Below are 22,722 nucleotides of genomic sequence, written 5' to 3'. Positions count from 1 at the left end.
TTGTGTCTTCAGCCTATCATCAAATTCCTCTGCTCAAAGGTTCTCACAAATACACAGCCTTCATTACCCCAGAGGGTCTTTTTCAATTCAAGAGACTGCCCTTTGGATTAGCCTCTGCAACTTCGGTATTTCAGAGGATGATGCATGTTATTTTCAGGACTATGGCTGGACTCACTTACTTTCAGGATGACATTTTAGTATATGGCAAAACCATTGAGGAGCATGATGCTAAACTGACAGAAGTCTAAAGAAAACCAACAATATGGACTTACTATATCTGCAGAGAAATATCAGTTTTGCACACACTCGGTGATGTATTTGGGACACACAATATCTCAGAGTGGCGTACATCCCAAGACAGATGTTGTGAAAACTACTTGGGAAGCACCAGGACCAAGGATGAACTTTGATCATTTTAGGTCTTTGTATTACTCTAAATTTGTTAGAAAATTATCTCAAAAGTTGCATTGCATTTTCTTTTTTAAAAGAATGAAGCACTGAAAGCTAGTTTTCAGACTATCAAACTAGCCATTTCTGAAAGTTCTGCTCTCACTTCTTTTGACACCAACAGACACACTATTGTAACCACTGATCCTTCTGAATATGGTTTGGATGCTGTCTTGACCCAGCAAAAAGGGGAGAGGGAAGTTTCATTTGCCTTTGCTTCCAGAGTGCTTACTGCAACATATGTTTTCTGTCATTGAAAAAGAATCTCTAGCATGATTCTGGGCAGTGAGGCACTTTAGGACTGACTTGTGGGGCAGAAAATTCACTTTACAGTCAGTAAACCCTGACTGTAACCCCTATTTGCTTTCTTTACCACTCAGGGATTAAGGGGAGCAACCACACAAATAGCCAAATGGATCACCAGACGTATGGGCTTTGATTTCCAGGTGGAATATCTGCCAGGAATTCAGAATATACAGATTATTTATCTTGACGTCCACTTCCAGGCCAAGAGAAGATCCCAGAAGATGAGGATGAAGGAGTAGTGATTGTGCGAATAGCTTCATCCACTCATCAAATTATCATGTCTTCTGAGTGAAAAACAGCCCTCAGTTCTGATCAAGTGCTTACTGAACTTAAACCTTACATAACTGATGGATGGCCATGCAAAAACAGGGTACCTGAACATCTTTAACCACATGCATGTAGCAAGTGAGCTGTCCCTTCTGAATGAGTTGGTGCTGAGGACTGATTGTACAAGCAAAAGTGATCAAAATTGCCCATGAAGGTCACCTGGGAATGAGCTTCACTAAAATACGAATCAGAGAAAGCTTTTGTTGGCCAGATATGGACAAACAGAGGTTCTATATGCATGGAGCCCGATCATTGCCGGAGCCATATGTGGGTTGCTGAAAGGAAGGAGCACCACCGCTTTTCAGTGGCCCAGAGGCAGTAAGGAGATGACCTTATAATCTACTTTTAGATGCATTTCAACACCCCCACCCTCTCCAGCTGCCCTGTAGAAGCATTTTGTGAAGGCTTCCCTATTGCTTGTAAAGGGGAATCCTCACTGGATGGATGAGGATGGCTGCTGACATGCAGCTGTGTCCCCAGACAGAGAGGCCACCCTTAACTCAGCCAGAGTGTTGCTGAGCAGCAGAACACATGCACAGGGGGATGGGGAGTTATTTTTCTTATCTCCCCTGCCTGTAAGTGCCTTGAAAGCTACATTAGAAGAGTAAGATAGCTGAACCTGATTTATGGAGAAAATATATCAGTGCTACAGTTGATATCTGGGTGTCAAGCAAAAGAATCAAATTGCTGAGATCAATTATTCTTTGTTTTTTCTGCATAGGCACATGTGTCAGATAGTTGACAGAACCTAGGACTTGAGTCAATAGCTGAACTATCCATACTTACAAGAGAGCTGAGATTAGAAATAAAAGTGGGGATTTCTACCCTTGTTATGAAGAAATGGACCATCTTATTTTCTCAGAGTTTCAGGAGGTAGTGGATTACAAAGAGCAATTTTGTTTTGCTGTATGCTTGCTTGATGGATTATCTTTTGATGCTGAAAGCAAAATATTTTATAATTCACTCCACTGCAAATTCTGTTGAGCTTTCATCTCTCATATGCTGTTCTGGCACTGAGATATTTGTAGCAATCAGACAGACAGGAATATATTTCGAGGATAGCAAATATTAATAGAGCTATATATCTGCAGCCCACATAACACCCATAATTCCTCTGGAAAATAGAGCCTTCTAGATATTTCAGGCCCTTGAAAAGGGTCAGGATGTTTCTTTTTAGAAGTTGGGGTTCAAAATATGTATGTTAGAAACAGAGGGACTGCATGCAACTAATTAGTCTTCACAATCCCATCTTAACAATAGAATAAAAGAATAAATAATATATCAGTGTAGACAGTATGTTACCATTCTATTTAAATTGGAGTCAACAGGCCCAGTTCATATGCTCATTTGATAGTGAACCAATTCAGTGGTGGAAGAGCAGGTATGTGGCCCTTTCCACTGAAGTGAGATGTGGGTGCTTTCCACACAGGCTACCTAAACCTGATCAACAGTTTCTTTCTCCATTTTTGAAGGGAGAATCAGGCAGTTAGTCCTCTGGGCTGATGGGTCTTTATGTGGATTTCTAGCATCATGTTACATTAGCTGTGAGGCAGAAGTGGGACACTGCATGTGCCAGAGGCACTCTACCTCAGCTGCCCTCGAATGGTTCCAGCACGCACATGGCCTCCGCGCATGCACAGAGGCCATGTGCATGCCGGCATCCTGTGAGGGTAGCTGGGGGAGAGTGTCACCGGCATGCACAGATAGCTGGGAGGAGCGTTGTCAATTCAGAAAATGGCAGCGAGCGGCAGAGGAGAAGGTATGCACCTGCTCACCTCCATTTAAAAAGGGTTCCGAATCATGCTACACATTGTGAATCATGCACATCCCTAGTTTCAACCCTGATTGTGCTTTCCCCCATGGAGTGACATTTGTGCTGCTATTTAAAACCCACATAAGGCCAAATGATATGATTAACATCATGTAAAGACAATTCATTCACACATTACATTGTATTCTCATACAAGTTTCTGTCTACACACTGCCCATTTGTGTGAATTTAAAATGTATTTATTTTTAAAAGTGAACCCAAAGATTGGTTCCCACAAATTGTATAGATCTGGCCAAATTCTGTACAGCTGCAATTAAGACCCACATATGGTGTGTCAGAGATGGTTAATACAGGCTCTTATTTCATTTTGTTTTTATTTTGTTGTCTTATTCCATTTTATATTTTATGTAATGGTACTTAATTGTATATTTTATGTGTATGTTTATATATATGCTTGTATATTTTATATGTATGTTTATATATATGCATGCACTGGTATCGATGTTCACTTTTGGGGACTTGTATCTGGATTTTATCTGTGTGCTGATCTTTGATTGTAATAAACTGAATTGAATTGTATAGAGTGGGCACACTGCTTTGTGTGTGCTGAACATAATTATATGTTGACCTATCTGTATAACCATACAATCCATCAGTCTATGTATACCATATTTGGTTTATACAGGAATAGAATATGAGAATAGTCCTTAGTTTGGCTATATAATGTTCTAATGTTGCCAGATTTCTGAGGAGTACAAATTTGAGCTGAGTAGCTGATAGAAACACATTCCTTCATTACACTTCTCTATTCCCACACATACCCACTCCTAGGTGGGAAACATAAAAATTATTGCTAAACAGAATGTAAGCATTCAGTTTCTGGTCTCAACTGGGAACAAAAAAAGATCTGAATTTCCTGGAGTCTAAGATTAGACTAATGCTTGGAACAAGAAAACAGTATTTTTAAAATAGTCCCATAATGCAATATTGTAATGCTGTACAATGTAGCAACTGCATGAATAGTCTCTATTCATCTTGTTCTCTTATGTGCTAATTATGAACATGTTACCTATTATCTCTTCTTTGTCGATGGGCTCATGGACTTAGTGAAACGTTCAGCTTAGATGACAGTCACAGTGAAAAACAGGGGAGGAGGAGAACACCATTACCTGAGTGTTTCCCACCTTTTGTTCTTTCTGCTGATACCACTAAAAGTAATGAATGCCCTTATCTGCCTGTAATAATGCAGTGTCTAGTACATAGCACAGACTCTAATGGGTCAGACCAAGGGAGTTCACAACTCAATGCACTCAAGCAATGCTCCCTTCATACTAATTGTGTCCAATCAAATAACAAGCTCCATACAAACTTTAAATCATTTAGGCTTGTTAAAATGCCACAGCTAAGGTTCACTGAGCCATTTTCAGGGTGTATCTATTTCCTGCTGTGATCTATTCTAGAAATAAAGTGAAATGGGGAAAGCAGCAGTCTAAGCAAAATAACTTATATGTCAGCATCATTTCTGAGTTATCCAGGTACACTTAGGTTTTTTTTGGCAACAAAGGTTAATGGGGCCAAAGACAAGAAACATGCCCCTCACAACATTGTTGTAATTGTAAAAGTTAGAAGATTGAAGTTGGTTTATTTAAATATTCATGTTCATTTTATTTTCCTTTTATTTATGCCATCATTTCACTATTTTAAAGTCATCTTCAAGAGCAATATGTTTCTAAAGGCTCAAAACGAATCCCCGGATGGACAGCATAAGATATAGTGGTTAACATAGTCAGCAGCTTTATGTGTGCATTGTAATGGAACATGCTCTCATGCAAATTAAAAAATTGTGCAGAGTTCTGTGATAATATGGCCATAGTAGATGAGTACTGTATTATCATGCAATCTGCATTTGTGCAATTTTTACGTTTGCACAAGAGCACACTTACACAAGTGTGTAAGCGTTAAGTTACAACTAGGCTTGTGCATTTTGATTTGGGTACAAAACGTTTTGTGCCCGAAAATGGCAATTTCAGAGGTTTTGTAACCAAAACAAAATCAAGAATTAAAAAACAGAGATTTTTGTTTCCAAATCAAAATGAATGTGTTTCAGAAAGAATGCTTTGTTCTTCGGAAAAGCATTGCAATTGAAATTGACTTCTCTGACTCTCTCCACTCCAGCTGAGGCACTGAGTGATTAGCAGAAGATAAGATATGCAAAAAGCTGTTGAGCTTGAATGGTTTGGTTAAGTATGTGTTGTATTCAGTGTGATTGAAATGCAAACTGACCTTGCAAAGGGATTTGGAAGATAACATTTTGAGGCAGAAATACCCAAATATCTTTGGGAGCTCAGTGCAATTCCAAAGCCATGGTATAAAGTGCAATTCCAAATGACATGGTATAAATTGTGTGGAGAAGCTTTTTGAGAAGCTGGTTAGGAATGTTCTGAAATTACACAGGTTTTTCTTTCCAAAGGTTTAGAAAGAATCTCTTGACTTGTTTAGGGGTCTTTTGAAGAGCTATTTTGTTTTTCTTCTGATTTTTATGAGTTATAGTGGTGTCTAAGTTTTGTTGCCCAAGTTGAGCAGTCTAATGTAATTTAGGCCACAATGTAATTTGGTGGGACATGATGTCTAAGCCAGTGGTTCACAACTTTTGCCATTGCAGGGACAGGTCATCCACATGGGGCTACAGGAGACAAAAAGAGGGGGGTGGGGAATATCCCTGTCAATTTATTGACATCCTCAGGAATCTTAGTTGCTTTTCCTTTCTTGTAACCATGATCCATGGTTTTGCACTTTCTTAAATGCAGTGATGAGAAATCTCAACAATTCTGAACAGTAGGCTGATTTGTTTGGGCTACGGCTCACTCCACTTCAGTTAAATGAACAATTGAAGCTGTTCCATAGTACCAAGGCAGTATTATTTATTTATTTATTTATTTATTTTACATTTTATATCCTGCTCTTCCTCCAAGGAGCCCAGAGAGGTGTACTACATACTTAGGTTTCTCCTCACAACAACCCTGTGAAGTAGGTTAGGCTGAGAGAAGTGACTGGCCCAGAGTCACCCAGTTAGTATCATGGCTGAATGGGGATTTGAACTTGGGTCTCCCCGGTCCTAGTCCAGCACTCTAACCACTACACCACACTGGCTCATTGGTCTATCTTGCTATCTCAAATGACCTGTGGTCACTGTTCCATGGGGAGGGAGTGTTTTTATTGAAAGATTGCTTGAATCCACAAATGGGTTGTGCTGCTGTGCTAGTGCCACAGAGACAGGCCCACACCTGCTGCAAAATTCTCAAATAACTGTGCCAAAAAATTAAGTGTCGTTGTTCATCATTCTCTTCACTCTTTCAACTTGTTTATGTGGGGCTTCTGGGGCAAAACAGTGGGTTTGGTGGCAGTGCCCCAAGGGTGGTGCACCCAGATTCCAAAAAGGGCTGATTTCTTAGGAATTTTTGAGATTTACGCATCATTAAGATTTTTCCCCATAGGGAATAATGGAGGTTTCAGCAGCCCCATAACTCCACCTGGGGGGCAGTGGGATGCCCCGAAGCGAGTGGTGGTGTAGTGCACAGAGGGTGCCAACCACTCCCCTGGATTGCTAACCCATTGGTACCCCATTGGGGTACTGGGCTTTGTTGTTTCTGAGGTGTTGAGTTTAGATTCTCTGGTAGCAAATGAGATTTTTAATGAAAAGTCATGAATCCACTCTCATATGCTACTAGAAAATCTACTCTTAGAACACCTCTAGAACAACAAAACCCTGTACTTCAAGGGTTGGCAACCCATGTGGGTGGTTGGCATCCTATGTGCACTACACTGCCTCTTGCTCTGGGCCACCCCAGTGCCCCTTAAGTGGAGTTATGAGACTGCAGAAACCACCATTATACCCTACGAGGAAAATCTGAAAGACGCGTAACTTCATTAATTCTGTAAAAATCAGCCCTTTGCCAAATTCATCTGAAAAAATTGTAGTAGCTTCCTTGTATCAACTGGGCACTACCACCAACCACACTCCACTCTGGGCCACCCCTCCCCCCCTGCATGAAACTATACTTTTCCTGAAACCTCCATCATACCCTATGGGGAAAATCTGAAAGACACACAAACTTCAAAAATCCACCAAAAATCAGCAGTTTGCCCAATTCCTTTGAAGTTTTTGTGGTAGCTTCCACTCATTGGTCACTATAACCCCCACCCACTCTTTTGACCATGTGAACTATTTTAAAATCTGAATTAATTCGAATTCAGATTTGGATTAATTCAGATACAAAACAAAACTGGGGTGATTTGGAAGGCTTAATTTCAGACAAAATACAAAATGGGGTTGATTCGGATTTGGTACAAATTGAAACAGAAAAAATTCAAAATGCGCAACCCTAGTTACAACATGCTCATAAAGTTGTGCAGTATGTAAGCCTATTTATTTATTTGTGTGTGCATGCATGCACTCATGCATGCATTTCTATCCTGCTCTTCCTCCAAGGAGCCCAGATTCAGTACATAGTTCTCCTTATCCTCACAACCATGTGAAGAAGGTTAGGCTGAGAGATAAGTGACATATATGCATATATGTTTTTGCTTTGGCCATATGGATCTGTTGGGCTTTGCTTTTCTTCCTTCTGTAAAATGTTGATGATTTTTTAAAATAGAAGGTGAGTACACTACCTTTTACAGAATAATTCTATCTGTCCCTTAAATCCAAATACTCTAGATTGCCCTTTTGCTTCCTTGCCTATTCCTTCTAACTATTCCTCTCAGCTAAGAGGAAGTAAACTCACCTGATCTTCATTTACACTGACAGTCATATACCAGCATCCTTACAACACCCTGTTATGTTCTGTTATCTCAAGGCAACCTTGAACTAAATGAAACTGCATTATCTTCACAGTGTGTTTTCTATGATTGCGGCAGGTTAGGGTTCAAGAGCATTAGTGAAGAAGAATACAAGAATTGCTGCCTAATGGCAGGACATTTTCAGCATGCAGCTTCTTTTTCCAATGTAACACTATGGCCTAAGAGGCAGGCACTGCTGCAGTTCCATTAAGGAGGCTGGAGTTGATTAAAATGTCATATGTGCTGGGTATTATCAGTTGGGTTCCTTTAAAATGTGCTATATGCATAACCTTTGTGAATCATATGAAGCAAACTATGAAACATAATCACTGTCATACGTTAACCAGGGCACAGAAGGATCTAAAAGGTCAGATAATGAATATAAATTTATCTATGATGTCAAAGTGGTTTTAGATTCCTGACTTATTCACTCTATACTATCAATAATTTAAAAAACCACCTTTGAAAACAGAACAGTGTGCAACATAAATATATTTATGTGAAAATATAAGGGTCAGAAAGAAAATAGTAATCCCACTCTTAAAAATCTAATAATTTCCAGTTATGTAATTCTAAATATTTATGCACGAGTGCCTTTTCTATTTGTAGGTTTTTGAGAACAACCCACACAAACTATTTTGAACACATCACAATGAGAACAAAATGCCATAAGATTCAAAGGGACTTCATCATAGATGTTTTTGTCACCATGCAAGCTAATTTTATTATGCAGATGTTTTTCAGTCATCAAACAAGCATTTGCTTTTAAAAATTGCACCCCTTGCAAAATAAATTACAATGGTGCAGGAGTTTCAGTAGGCACAGTGGCTCAGTCTGTGCTTTTTGGACCTGTTGGGCTCCTGAAGCTGGTTCTTCCTAGACCTTTTGCCAGGTTGAGCTATCAGAAATGTTATTTAATATAAAAAATACAACAAATACATTGTTGTATGGTGATTACTTTTTGTCACATATCCCAACACAACACTTTAAGTTGCTGACAAAGATGTTTTTGTCTGAGCATGTGGGGATGCCACTGAGTGGTCAGTTTTGACCACTCAAGATGGCATCCGCACATGGTCAGATGCCACTTCCTGCTGGGAACAGGGAGCTTCTTGTTTCTAGGCAAATGCAGCTGGGCAAACAGAGAGCCCAGCTGCTTAATACAAACAGTGCTGCTCTGTGGTGGGGGGGGGAGCAAAGGTGTAACAGAGGAGCAGGTAAGACCTGCCCCCCCTCTCTTTAAATTTCCCACTTGTGCCCAGCCGAAACAATTTAGTGGGGCTAGTTCAAAGTCTTTCAGCTCCTGGAAAAAGAGGTGCCAAAACACTGAGCACATCCCTACTTCTTCTATTGTAGTATGTCACCTGTATTTATGCTGTAATATTAGGTTTCCTTGATGACATGTGTGATCATCTTGTATGTGATGCCCAAATACTTCAGTTTTGTTTCTTGACTGTGCTAATTGACATTTACTATGGCTTAAGAAAAATGCAAAAACTTAATTGCTACATGCCATGGAAATTATGGCAACTACTAAAGTGAATGATATCAACAGAAAGCAGAACAAGAACTCTTTGCAAGTAGGTCAACAGACAGAATGCATTTCCCTGCAAATTTGCAGATAAATCCCGTCATACCAGTGTGTGCTCAGGGGTGTGATGGCTGAACAACTATTAATTCTGAAGATACAAGGATTCTGGGTGCAGATTTTGCAAGAAAAAAGATTCAGATTGATTCAGTATGCAGCTCAGACTAGCAAAGCCCAGGTGCAGTGACAGTGTGCTGGTGCTATGAAGAAGGAATAACTTCCATCGCTCTCCTTGTTCCTATGAAGTCAGCTGCAATTCCTTAAAATGTGTGCCTGACGGTTGTACAGTCATTCTCCTGGTTGAATTGGCATGATTGTATGAATCTGTGCCACACTGGGAGTCTTGATTCCACCCTGAGGTGAAAACCAATATCAGGAATCCAGGATCTAAAGTAGGGTGGTGTATCTTGGGATGGTCCAAAATGCTCTGGGGTCCTTAGATTTGCCTAATCCAACCCAGGGTTATCTTTCCTCCTCCCTGCTGGCATGATCCAAGGTCAGTTGGCTTGCAACCTGGCTGAACAGAAGGCAGCAGAAATGGTGTCTGCCATTCACTTGGATGCCTTCCCTGCCTCCCTGGGCAGGCTGAAAAATTCCTAAGCACTCTGGAGCATCTGATGGGCATCTGAGAGCACTCAGAGCATCTGTGGCTGCCTGTTGTGCCTTCAGGGCCAATGGGATTAGAGCTGGTAACATCATGAGTCCTTTTCCAACTGAGGGCCCATGGGAAGACATTCAGGCCCTTGGAGGGCCGGGAGGGCTGGGCGAGGCCACATTAAACCACCATCTGGTGACCATGTGATCATGTATGTGGAGCAGTGGAGGGCTCCAATAGGGATGGTGATCATCTGCTTTGCCTCACACTCTGCCTCCGCTGGAGCCTTCCTACCCTCCCAACAATAATGAGAACCCAAACAATATTTGTCAATGACCACAGATACACTTTTCAGATTTCTTCACTATAGTCACTACTAACACATTCTCTAACACTTTATTGTTTGCAGTCAGTACTGTACAGCAGATGGAGGATGGAGAATTGTGGGGTTAGACCTAGACAATCAAAGAGTGCTCATTGGATGCAGAACTAAAGCAATGTATAGATGTGCACATTGCTGTGCAAAACAGCACCCTTTTAGAGGACACTCTTTTTTCACCTCCCATTTCCATGCTAGGCCACCAAATCAGAACCACAGAATTCCCATGCGTGGACATATCAAGATATTTATGATGGAACACTGATGCTTAGAAAAGGGCCTATTATACTGTTAGACTTGGAATGAGGAACTGGGGATCAAATCCCAGCTGGGCATGAACTCAGTAGAGTTACTATGTGCCAGTAATTATATCTCAGTCTATTGTATTTCAGAAGCTTGTTGTGACAATGAAATGGGAGAAATCCCATAAATGCTACCCGGGACTACTTGGATGATACATATAGATGCAAACTCTATAATGTAATGTTACAAAGACAAGATGTGAACATTGTAATAGCAGCAAAAAAGAAGTATTTAGAAATGGAGTGCTAAGAACATACAAATATGCTTTCTGTCTACTTAAAAAGGCACATGCAGGGGATGACATGTATGTAAGATTCAAGAAGAAAACTTGAGGTAGATGGGGCAGAAGTTGGAATGCATGTAACCACAGTTTCATGGTGTTACAGACCAGGCCTGATTTATACACCAAATATGCTCATTAGCTAGTATACAAAATTAGGTCTGGCCCATAATGTCATCAAGTTCTTTATATGGTGACCCGTGTGTGATCTGGGCGCAAGAGGAAAGGAGATCAAACCACTCCTGAAAGGGTTCAATGGGCTTTATTGAACATAAAAGGCTTAACAACAACCTAGCAAAGCAAAATTGCTAACAGTATTAAAACAGAACATCTAGCCAGTGCCAATATTCCACTCAGTGTGCCTGACTGACATATGTGTGTGCAATTAAATCTTCCTAGAGTCTAGTACAGTTTAGATACAGGCGGAAAAAGGGGGGGGGGAGGAAGGAAGGCTCAGGGCTGGTATGGTTTTTGGGGGATCAGAAATTAGTAGGGGAAAAGAAGGGGGAAGGGGAAGGGAGCAGTAAAAGGGGAAGGGTTGAGAGAATTCCAGGCAGCATATTTACCCAGGACCAGAGATAGATTTCTCGTCAGCTGAAGAAGTGAGGCGCTTGGCTGGAGAGAGACAGATCACTTCAGCTGAAGGGGTGAGGCACTGGCGGAGACAGGAGTTGTGCAGTTGCTTCAGATCATAGCTGAGAGCTCCATGGCTGGGGAGCTTTGACTTCTCACTACGCAGTGAGAGTCATAGCCTCTGAGCACGGGCAGAGTTCCTGCTTAGCCCCTGCGGCTGTGCAGCAAACTCTGGGAAAGCGTGTGAGCAGATCTTGTTGTAGGCACAAGATGCTAGCGTGTGAGCAGAATGCCCGTAGGCACAGCACTGCTAGCTCTGTGTCTCAAAAAGCCTCATTCTTATAGTGATTTTCTCTTTGATCATTGAATAGAATCTATTCAAAAATCTCCTCTTTTCTTGTATGTCCAAAAAGGTGTCAACTTCCTGCCACCTTCTGAACAAAATCTTAATTGTTTAGGAGATCAGCTAGTCCAGAGATATCTTTGGATTTCATCTCTGTAAACTGCGTGCGCTCAGGAAGGGAGGGGTGGGGAAATCTGCATCTTAAGATGCTTCAAATTACATCTTGGCAGTCTGGTCCCCAGAAGGTGTGAAAATTCAGAGTTAGTAATGGAATTGTGGAATTGGTCCCATTTGGTGTGAGACAATCATTCCACTATTTCTTATGTACCTTTATCCAGTGTTTTGCTTGTAATTGAAAACAAGAGAATATTTAGAGGAACATACATGTGTGTGAGACTTGTAGCATTAGTAAGGTGAGAATTAAAGTCTACAAGCATTATTTCTGTATCCATTTGGCTATGTTGAACTTCCATGGAGACAATACAGTTAATTACTGACAAGCATTTAACACTGACTTCTTGTAACAGGAAAAAGGGGGTGGGGGGAATCAGCCCCTGGCAGACTCTTCCACAGACACTTGGTAGCCAGTGGTATTAGCATATGGATTGCAGCATTCAGCATTCAGACCTGGCTCCATTGTTCCCTTGCATATCCCATTTTAACAACACAATGCCAGGTTCCTCCTCTCTTCGCAAAGCAGGGAACAGTATGTCAGAGTTCAGATATTATTTCATTTCTTGATATAACATGGAGTCACCCAGGCCCATATATTTCACCATACTTCTGAGTTGGTACCTCTGGTTATGATGGGTTATGACCATTCACAACAGTGGCAAAAGTGACCTGTGGTTTGCCTTGCCAAACTCCAGTTTGAAACTTTGGTTTGCAGTGAGTTTCACCTCCATAAACTGAGCTTTTTCAGCAGCAGTGTTATGTCTGAATGTGGATGGTACCATAACCACAATTTGTTCCACTTTCTGGAACCATAGTCATATAGACAGTGGCACAGACCCACGTGGGACTGCGCCTGCTCCATGCTTGCAGTCCTTCTCGTGGGCCACAACTCCGAGCATAGCCCCACCACTGTCTCCAATCCAACAAAGCAGTTGCCCAGCAACAGTGATGCTGCGATATCCCATCCCAAGCAGACTGCTCTCTCACAAGAGTGTCAGACCACGTGGGCCAGATGGCAGAGGCTGCCCAGCCAGTTTGTTCTATACAAGCAGGCCACAGAAATGGGTACCACGCCAACAGCTCTCCCTGTCTTGGTGCCGTGAAGACGCTGTCAAAGCTTTCCCCTATGTTAGCCCATCCACCCATTTGAACAAGTTCATCTTTGTTTTTGCCTGGAAAGGCAATCCCACTCTCCTGGGGCTGCTGAAAATTGGGGTTCCCCTCTCCCATGATCCCCCATGGTGGCACATCTGCATATGGCACAATGCCAGTCCAAACCTGGGAATTTTGAGTGAGAGTAAAGGTCCAGTGTTTCCCCACTCTGCCCACCAAGCTACTTCTAGACATATGGAGTGTCAAAATCACCTTTGGATGTGTGAAAGGCTTCCCTGGAGAGGAGGGGAATCACTGTGCAAAAATTCTATCATTAAGCAGTGAGAGCAGAGTGGGGGGTCACACAAACTCAACTCATGAGCACATAGTCCAATGGAGGGCCAAATGTTTTGTCAAGCCTAAGTCCTCCCCAGTAGACTGGCCCTCTCATGAGAATGCTAGTCCCTTGGTGGCAAGACACCATGAGGGAGGAGTGTGGTTTGGTCTCTGTAGATTGCTTTGCCATGGTGATCCCTCACAAGAGCATCCTTGGACACAGTGGGCCAGACCTCCTTTATCCTTTGCCCTCACTCCTATACATATCCCCTCCTTGGTAGTCATCATGTTCCCTTGTTTTTAGTAACAGGAGAATAGTGCCCCCCAAGATCTCCCCCCTCCAATTGTTCTTGTGCAAAACAGTTTTGTTGTGGGACTCTTATGCGGGCAGCAGTGCAATTGCTGTTAGTAGAAGAGCTGGCATGGCATGGCATTTAAAGGAATTTAAATGCCCATTCCCAGCTGAAGATGAGCAGAACATTCCACAAAGGCATGATCATGCTTGGCATACCCCATTCAAGATCATGGCCAATGACTGCCACTCTTGTGATGTGCTGACATCTTGCCCACAGTCTGGCAATGTGAGCTATTTATATTTGTTTGTTTGTTTTATTGTTCAATTTATATACCACCTTTCATTAAAACAATCCCAAGGTGGTTCACACAAAAATTAAAACAAGACTAAAAAAAATGACACAATTAAAATATAAGCTAAAATATAAAAGCATAGATCTGACTAAAAATATTTAAAACACAAGCATAAATTAACCATACAAAATACAAAGAAGCAGCAGTAGAGGCAATCATATAAAAGCCTTGGTAAAAAGCCAAGATTTCAAATGCTTTCTAAAAACTGTGATGGAAACCAAGGAACAAATAGCCACTGGAAGAGCATTCCAGAATCTGGGTGCAGCAACAGAAGGCCCTGTCCCATGTGCATGACAGCTGAACTTCCATCATGGTTGGCACCCAAAGCAGAGCCTCCTCAGATGACCTCGTCAAGTGGGCAGCAACCTTTGGGAGCAGGTGGCCCCTCAGGTATCCAGGGCCATTAAGGGCTTTAAAGGTCAAAACCAGCACCTTGAATTGGACCTGGAAACAAACTGGTAACCAGTGAAGCTCTTTCAAAATGGGTGTGATGTGATCCCAGTGGGCAGCTCCAAATAAAATTCTAGCTGCCACATTTTGCACTAGCTGCAGTTTCTGAATATTCTTCAAAGACAGCCCCACATAGAGCACGTTTCAGTGATCCAGCCATGACGTTATTAAGGCATGGGTAACTGGCCAGATCTGCCTACTCGAGAAATGGATGCAGCTGGCGCACTAGCCGAAGCTGTGCAAAAGCACCCCTGGCCACCATCTCCACCTGAGCTTGCAAGCAGAGCTGGGTCCAGCAATACCCTCAAGCTGCGTACTTTCTCCTTCAAGGGGAGTACAACCCCATCCAGAACTGGTAGAATTTCCTCATCCCGATTGGCTCTCCTACTGACCAACATTACCTCCACCTTGTCCAGATACAGTCTCAGTTTATCACATCCAACCCATCATGGTCTCCAGGGCATCCACTGTCTCCCTAGAATCAGGTGACAAAGAGAGATAGAGCTGAGTGTCATCAGCATATTGCTGACAATTCAGTCCAAGTCCCCAGATGACCTCTTCCAGCAATTTGATGTAGATGTTAAACAGCATGGGGGACAAAACTGAACCCTGTGGGACCCCTCAGGCCACTGGCCATGGAGTCAAGCATCAGTCCCACAGCACCACCTTCTGGACTTTTCCCCCAAGAAAGGACCAGAGCCACTCCAAAGCAGTACCTCAAATTCCCATAAATTCCCATATTCGAGAGGTGGTCCAGAAGGATACCATGGTCAATGGTATCAGCTATATCGAGCTTTGTGGGATGTGGCCTCGGAGGATCAGGAAGAGGGAGGGGCTCCCCTGCCTTGAAAATGGAGGTTGCTGGACCACCCTTGGACAAACATCTGCAATGCAATTCATGGTTAAAAAATGAACTGCATATCCAGCAACGTCCGGTTTATTGTTACGTATGAATGCGGCTCTTACTTGCTATATCTATCGATCCTCTGGATGTTTGAAATGCTCAATACAAGTGGAAAAGGGAAATGAATATTTTTTCAGTCTGCTGTGAGTGGAAGCACAGCAAAGTTCATATGCAGAAAAATGTCAGTTCTGTTTTCCACAAAACAAATCCGTTCTAGGTCAAAAGAATATTGAGCACAAGAGAGAAGAGAACTAACATGGTTCACGTAATTGTAACAGTGTCTGTCTCTGTCTTTTAGTTAGTAGGACTGAAGATGCACACCAGTTCCACCAGTTCCTTTCAGTTCAAATATATTTTAAGTGGTTTCCTTAGTGCATCCCCCTTTTCTACTGCACTGAATGAACATGTCTCTGTCACCACTGTTAATGCCATTCTGGTCATACATTTCCATACAATATCATCTCTGTGAATCTTGAAAATATTGAATGTCTATAGTGTAAATGCAGAGCTGCCATATACCAGGAAACAACTTGCCCTTTGAGGCACCCTCAATGATCCTATGCTCTTAAAAAAAAAAAATCATACATCCTTTAGCCAGATGGGTCTGATACAAGTCTCTTGGAACCTGTCAGCACTGATATTCCTGCAGCAGAAGTTCTTTATAGTTTTCAAGGACACACTTTAAGAGACAACACTTGCACTATGCGATTTTTTTTAACATTGCTGCTTTCCCTTGCAGAACCCATTTGGGCTGTTGCCCAACCCCTGTGTGCTTGGGTAAAGCTGCTTTATTGAATAATCTGAAGCTTTCCATGGAATGGGAAAATGTATACTTTGGTGACGACCTGTTGGAGAACTTCAGCTGTAGTTACATCTCAGTTCACTTCATTAAATATTAAGCCAAGGATGTGCTTCCATTTCAGAAAGATTTAACACTGTTATGATTAAATAAAAATGGGGGTGGGGGGAGGGACACAAATAGAGCCTAAAGCAGCTATTCAATTTTAGATTTCATGGTGCAAATGAAGCATTACATAGGCTCCTAGCTTTTGGGGACAAATGGCAATAAATGATACATACAAATGTACACAGAGACTAACCAATACGTATATAAATTGTCTCAGTTATTAAGCTATTTATAACAACTATAATATTTGGTTGTTATGGTCTAGCCTTAGGTTGAGGGTTAATTTGTAGAACGAATGTTGATTTTGCTTTGTTTTTATTGGATACACTCATGGCTACCTGGATGTGTTACTGCTCCACAGGGGAACGTTTGGCAGACAAAAGGAGCAATCTGGATTTTCTGCCAAAGGCACTTTCTCCCTATGGGGCAATAACTCCTGCAGGTGATCATGGCTGCAGAACTGTATTTATTTATCTAGGTTTATTTCATGTTTCTGTACTGTATTCCGATATATATATATAAATGAATGATTAACTAAGAGAACGCTGTGCACACAGAGTGATCCCATGTAGGGTTAAGACAGTTAATGGGCACTGTGAACCCAAAGGTCTTGGTTCCATTTGAAAAATATAAACCAAATATGTTGTATTTTCATGAGATAAAAAGAGTTAGAACTAGAAATAGGCAAATTGCTCCATATATTCAACTTATACATTTCTAATACAAGTTCTATGTCAACTTATTTAGTCTAGCTTTCACTTTTTTTCTTCTGGTAAAGAGAGCTGATACCTGCAGAAGCTTTGCATCAGAGGTGTAAGAGTATATTCATGAATTTTAAAATGTCATGAAGCAAGTGTGTTCATTATACTGAGTGACCTAATATTTTGCAGTTGGTCTCGCTTCTCTCTCTTGAACCAAGATGATACCAATGATTTAAAGTATTGCACTCACTTCTTCTGTCCTGCTAACCTCATCTTGATCTCTCTCCCTTGTTTTCCCATTTGTAGAAACACAGACAACTCTCCCATGCTGATCCCACCATCTGTAACCTCATGTCTGTGTTTAATTGACTCTAACCCTCCCTTCTTTTCACATCCTTTCTGCCTGCCTTATGACCCCTTGACCTTCCCTCAAATAAAACAATCAAATACTACCCCATAGTTTCCAGCTCAATAAATCTCCATTCTCTATTTCTTCATTTTGTCCAGGAATATCTGAAGGCAGTATCAAAGCAATGCTTGAGATACATTTTATAAGACAGAAATGTAAAAGCAGCAGCTTGATTTGAGATTTATTTAAGAATAACATTTTTGCAAGAGGAGTTTTTGAGGGTTGTTTGAGCTATTTTGTTGAACAGATAGTGGTAATTTCATGAGAATAACCTTGACTATAGCAAGGGTTAGCATTCTGTCTCCAGCTGACACAAAGCAGATGGACCATGGAAGCTCAACATCTTGATATCATGGTAATTCAGATCCCCAGCATCTGAGAGGCACAACAATGTGAAATAATGAGACTCTACACATGAGCAGTAGAGCTGAAATGGGGTTTGACCCGTTCTCCCCGCAGATGATCAGGGAGCTCTCCCTAGGCAGCTGGACCAGCTTCCCAGATGATTACCAGCTCCGTCACGGAGCCGGTTGGGGTGGCGGGGTTTGGGGGCCTCTTGCCCCCGGAAGTCCTATAAGTCAGTGCATGGTGCCTTTTGTTGGGCCTCTTGACACCACAAGGGTTGTTGTAAACTGCTTTTCGGGCACACCTGCACCCAAAACTCAGGTTAAGCAGTGAGCCACTTAAGAGGGCTTGCCGCCGCGCCACTGCTGGGAGCCGCGCGGCTCTCATTGGGTCTCATGACTAGCCAAACCTGGGCTGGGTTCCCTTAGCCTGCTTTCGGCTGGTCATGAGAATAGCCTTAATGTTTGGTTGTGGCTTTGTGTTTGGACTTGACTCACTCTTAGGTTGTCTTCACACATAACTGCAGACCACGGGTCCTATGGACCTGTAGTTTGCCCCCATTCTCCCCACCGCTCTCTCAGACATGCCGATCTGCAGCCTGGAAGACTGCAAGGAGGGAGGAACTGGCTGTGAGGGCCTCTTTCTTCACATGAAGGAAAGCCCCAGCAGCCAATTAGAGAAGGAGAGAGGGAGGAGCTTCCTGCCTTCAGTTTAACACAAAGGCAGCCTTAGGAAGACACTATGCGTATTCTGACCTGAAGTTTCAGTGGCGAAACTCAAGTGGAACTGAAGGTTACAATTCAGTTTTGGGATCAAAAACCTTGGTCACTTTTGTGACGGAACTGTGGGTTCCCAAATTCGGATTACCATAAACCTGAACCTCTAGCATGGTTTAGGTGTAGCATGATGTCTGAAGACAGCCATACCATGTGATCATTTCAGCAGTGGTCCAGCAGTGGTGGCTAGTTTGGTAGTGAGGGATGAGATTGTGGCAGAGAACTGGGGTTGATCCCCGGGTTAAATCTGGCAGGCTGAGTGGACATGCAGGCTGGGATTACTCCCCTTTCGGGGGCTGGGAGAGGAAATTATTGTGGGATGGGGAAGTTGTGGAGCTCCCCCAAGTGGTGGAATTATCCCCATGGGGTAATAGCCCTCATTAGGGGAGTCCTACTGTGCTTGTGTTCCCCCCATCCCCAACCAGATGTGGAGCCAGTAGGCCTGAATATTGAGTCTTCAGGGAAACTTGCCCCCCCACACCCCCTATTTGTTCACCAGTGGATTTGTATGGATTTGCTGCAGCGGCAGCAGGCCATAAACAGAGTGGTTTGGCTGTGTGCATGTTGCCAGTCTGGTGTCATGCCTTTAAGGACTTTTGTGGATTCCTGGCACATAGCCTTTTGGGAGGGTACTAGTGGCAGGTGATAGTTAGATAGCCATGCCACCCAAGAAGGCTACTGGGAAAAGCGGAGGCAAGTCAGTTAAGCTGGTGAGGTCTTCTCCCCCCTACTTTCTTCTTCAGAGGATGAGGAGGACCTTGGCACTTTGCGGGCAGACATAGCATGGTTGGAAGCTTTGGAGAAGGCCAAGAAGAATCCACCAGTGGGTTCTGATCCAGAGGCATCTGGAGTTCTGACCCACCCCAAACATGGCTAAGAGGGCTAAGCTCATGCAATCTCTGATTGCCTTGCCAGGTTGGAAGCTGAAGGTGCAGCTCCTGTTCCTGCTCTGGTGGACCTGACTGAGGTACCATTGGCACCAACACCTGTCCCTTCTGAAGGTGGAGTGCCCATGGACTTTGGTACAGGTGAGGCACCTTTAGGGGTGTTGCCTTAGCCTATGGGACAGTTTGACTACTACTGGCAGCGTGGGGGTCCACTTGGCCAGAGCACATGGGCACCAGTTCTGGGGCTTTGCCTGGTGCCCCCTCTCCAAAGAATTAACCTTATGGTGAGGTTTCACTCTCTTTGGGTGATCACCTTCTCTAGGCTACAAAGGACCACAAATGGCAGGGTGAATACATTGATGTCTTCCAGCTATTGTTTAGGGAACCTGAGATGGTGCCTATGGAAGCCAATCAAGCTAGAGAACATGAGAAGAGCAAACAGAGACCCACTGAATGCAATTGGACAAATTGGATTACTGCATTCATCATATATATGAGTGCGGTGGTGCAGGTCCAGCCAGTGCAGGGCCCTGCTTTGGTCAAGTACATTGACATTATTCATCATGGTTACATGGATTTCATCAGTGTTTCCACCACAGAGCAGCACTTGAAGCCCGGATATGGTGAGACAGGCAGCATTCGGAGCTGTGGCTCCAGATTATGGCTCCGACCCATCTTATGCAGGGTGAGCGTTCTGATAACGGGCACATTATTTCTTTGTAGAAAAAATCTCTCTTATTCAGGCTGACTTAGACTCCATCTCCACAATTACTTCAGTGTCCGATGTGGAGGTATCCAGCGACTTCTCTTGTGTGATTAGGTTTGATCAGTTCCAGTTTGTGACTCCTGAGGATGCGGACAAGCTGATTGGAACGGTGAGGCCTACCACATGTTCTCTTGACAATTGCCCAACATGGCTTATATTATCTGGCAGGGGGGTTGTTGTAGAAGGCCTGGTAGAGATCATAAATGCATCTCTGAGGGAAGGTAGGATGCCTCCTAGTCTTAAGGAGGCAATTATTAGACCACTTCTGAAGAAGCCTACCTTGGATCCCTCAGAGCTGAGTAATTACAGGCCTGTCTCCAACCTTCCGTGGCTGGGTAAGGTAAAAGCTCCAGACGGTCTTGGAGGAAACTGATTATCTTGACCCATTTCAAACTGGCTTTCAGGCTGGCTATGGGGTGGAGACTGCCTTGGTCGGCCTGATGGATGATCTCCAAATGGAAATGGAAAGAGGAAATGTGACTCTGTTGGTCCTTTGGGACCTCTTGGAGGCTTTCGATACTATCGGCCATAGTGTCCTTCTGGAGCGTCTGAGGGGGTTGGGAGTGGGAGGCACTCCTTTGTGGTGGTTTCACTCTCTCGGGCAGGTTCCAGATGGTGCCCCTTGGAGACTGCTGTTCTTCAAAATCTGAACTCTTGTATGGTGTGCTTCAGGCCTCCATATTGTCTCCGATGTTGTTTAACATCTACATGAAACCTCTGGGAGAGATCATCAGGAGATTTGGTGCAGGGTGCTATTAGTATGCTGATGACACCCAAATCTATTTCTCCATGTCAGCATCATCAGGAGAGGGCATAACCTCCCTAAATGCCTGCCGGGAGGCAGTGATGGGCTGGATGAGGGATAACAAACTGAGACTGAATCTAGATAAGATGGAGGTACTCATTGTGCAGAGATGGACCTCGAGAGACTATTTTGATCTGCCTGTTCTGGATGAGTCACACTTCCCCAGAAGGAACAGGTACACAGGGGTGCTTCTGGATCCAAGCCTCTCCCTGGTGTCCCAGGTTGAGGTGGCGGCCAGAAGTGCCTTCTATCAGCTTCGGCTGATACACCAGCTGTGTCTGTTTCTTGAGATGAACAACCTCAGAACAGTGGTACATCTGCTGGTAATCTCCAGACTGGATTGCTGTAATGTGCTCTGCCCTTGTATGCAGTCCAGAAACTATAGTTGGTCCAGAATGCGGCAACCAGGTTGATCTCTGGGTCATCTTGGAGAGACCGTATAACTCCCGTATTGAAGGAGCTACACTGGCTGCCAATATGTTTCCGGGCAAAATACAAGGTGTTGGTTATAACCTATAAAGCCCTAAACAGCTTAGGCCCTGGGTATTTAAGAGAACATCTTCTTTGTTATGAACCTCACCACCCATTGAGATCATCAGGAGAGGTCCGTCTGCATGTGCCACTGGTTCGTCTGGTGGCCACTCAGGGACGGGCTTTCTCCGTTGCCGCCCCGAGGCTTTGGAATGTGCTCCCTAGTGAAATAAGAGCCTCCCCATTTCTGACAGCTTTTAAAAAGTCTTTGAAGATGCATCTGTTCACCCAGGCTTTTAATTAATATTGTTTAATAGTTTTAATGCTGTTTTAAAATATTGTTTTAACATTTTAAAATTGTTTTATAGTTTTAAACTTTTTGTTTTTCTTGTAACTAATGTTTTACTTTCTCTCTTTATTTTGTTGTAAACCGTCCAGAGACCTAAGTTTTGGGTGGTATAAAAGTATGCTAAATAATAAATAAATAAATAAATAAATGATTTCCCAGACCCCAGTGGCTGGCGTGTCCCCCCCCCCGCTGGGTTCCCCCCAGCTGGTTCAACCCCAGCTGGTCTGCTGAGAATTTAATTGTGGGGGAGCTGCACATGGTCCTCCTGCAAGTTTCTCCATGACTGTGGCTTCTGTGGGCGCAAGCACAGGAGATTCCAGGAAGAGGAGTAACACCGGTCAGGAAAAGAAAGGAGGAGGTGGGGTCAAGCTCTCTTGTGCTAGAAAAGGGACCTAGTCCAATTAGGATACAGGTGCTTCATAAATTATTCTTGGATTAACCTTCCAAGGCTGCAGCTGAGTAACTTATGCAGGATTTTGGTATTTATCTATGGTAACTGTCTAAAGTTTTAATTTTGTTTGGCTTATGGCCGTAAATAAAATGATTGATTGATTGATACAGGTCTCTGCACACATGAGGGTTGATATGATATTTTCTGATTCATAAAATTGGGTTGCCCTTTGGTGCACTGAGTGCCTGCTTGAGGCTGACCTTCAGGTGCACTCGGATGCAGCTGGGGGATTTGGCTTTGGAACTTATTTCAAGGGCCACTGGTGTGCAGCAGCCTGAAAGGTTGACTGGTGGACTTGGATCTGACGAGGGACCTCACTTGCTTGAAATTTTTTCCCTATTGTAGTAGCAATTCACATTTGGGTGGAATTTTTTGTGAATTCCATGGTCCACTTCTGGTGTGATCATTTGGCTGCTGTACAAGAAGATGACGACCAGCAGCAAGGTGGATGGACTCAATTATGACAGCAATGAATGCACCACTGAGAGACCTTAAAGGCC

This window comes from Hemicordylus capensis, chromosome 2 (assembly GCF_027244095.1).
Source record: "Hemicordylus capensis ecotype Gifberg chromosome 2, rHemCap1.1.pri, whole genome shotgun sequence".
Classification (NCBI taxonomy): Eukaryota; Metazoa; Chordata; class Lepidosauria; order Squamata; family Cordylidae; genus Hemicordylus; species Hemicordylus capensis.
Note: the sequence above shows the minus strand (reverse complement) of the source record.